The sequence below is a fragment of the Salvelinus namaycush genome, chromosome 16, assembly GCF_016432855.1.
Source record: "Salvelinus namaycush isolate Seneca chromosome 16, SaNama_1.0, whole genome shotgun sequence".
In the NCBI taxonomy this organism is placed as follows: Eukaryota; Metazoa; Chordata; class Actinopteri; order Salmoniformes; family Salmonidae; genus Salvelinus; species Salvelinus namaycush.
In genome coordinates, this window is record NC_052322.1 from 32,652,457 (window position 1) to 32,654,207 (window position 1,751).

A 1,751-nucleotide genomic window follows, 5' to 3' on the forward strand; every position below is an offset into this window, starting at 1 on the left:
CTTCACCCATGCTCCACCAAGGTGTTCCAGCGCACAGCTTTGACCTACTACAGTAGCTATGATGGTCTATTGTTCTTCCAACAGGTTGATTTAAACCTTCTCAAACAGCCTCATTCATACTAGAGGAGGAGCTCCCACAACAATGTGATTTGTATCACATACAAGGTAATGTACTTCAGAGGGATAATGGACTTTACAGTGTCCTGCTATTAAAATAATATATGCATAAAGTATATACACTGAGTCTACAAAAAATTAAGAACACCTGCTGTTTCCATGACATAGACTGACCAGGTGAATCCAGGTGAACGCTATGATCCCCTATTGATGTCACTTGTTAAATCAGCGTAGATGAAGGGGAGGAGACAGGTTAAAGAAGGATTTCAACACCTTGTAGAATCCATGCCCTGACGAACTGAGGCTGTTCTGAGGGGGGAAAAGGGGGGGGTGCAACTCAATATTAGGAAGGAGCTTTAGCCTCCAGGCATCTGTGGCTCCAGACCAACAGCCATGCAACCAACACACATGCAAATACACAAAACACACACACACACACACACACACACACACACACACACACACACACAAAACACAAACAAGCTCACACACAAGCTCACACACAAGCTCACACACACACACACACACACACACACACACACACACACACACACACACACACACACACACACACACACACACACACACACACACACACACAGTCTTGTACAGCTAACCTTGTGGGGACATACAATTCAGTCCCATTCAAAATCCTATTTTCCCTAAACCTAACCCTAATCCTAACCCGTACTCTTACCCTAACCCTAACCCTAACCTTAACCCTAACCCTAACCCTAACCCAAAAACCTAAACGTTATCCTAACCCTAAACCTAACCCTAGCTCCTAACCCTAACCCTACAACTAACCCTAGCTCATAACCTTAATATTTAACTTAATTCTAACCCTAACACTAATTCTAACCTTAACCCTAAACCCCCTAGAAATAGCATTTGACCTTGTGTGGACTAACAAGATGTCCCCAGCTGGTAAACTTTTTGTTCGTTTACTATTCTTGTAGGGACTTCTGGTCCCCACAAGAATAGTTAAACACGTCCACACACACACACACACACACACACACACACACACACACACACACACACACACACACACACACACACACACACACACACACACACACACACACACACACAGCTCAAAGCGATCGACCAGGGGTGTGTTGAATCACATACAGCCAAACTCCACTCTACCACACACAGCCAAACTCCACTCTACTACACACAACCAAACTCCACTCTACTACACACAGCCAAACTCCACTCTACTACACACAGCCAAACTCCACTCTACCACACACAGCCAAACTCCACTCTACTACACACAGCCAAACTCCACTCTACCACACACAGCCAAACTCCACTCTACTACACACAACCAAACTACACTCTACTACACACAGCCAAACTCCACTCTACCACACACAGCCAAACTCCACTCTACCACACACAGCCAAACTCCACTCTACTACACACAGCCAAACTCCACTCTACCACACACAGCCAAACTCCACTCTACTACACACAACCAAACTACACTCTACTACACACAGCCAAACTCCACTCTACCACACACAGCCAAACTCCACTCTACTACACACAGCCAAACTCCACTCTACCACACACAGCCAAACTACACTCTACTACACACAGCCAAACTCCACTCTACCACACAC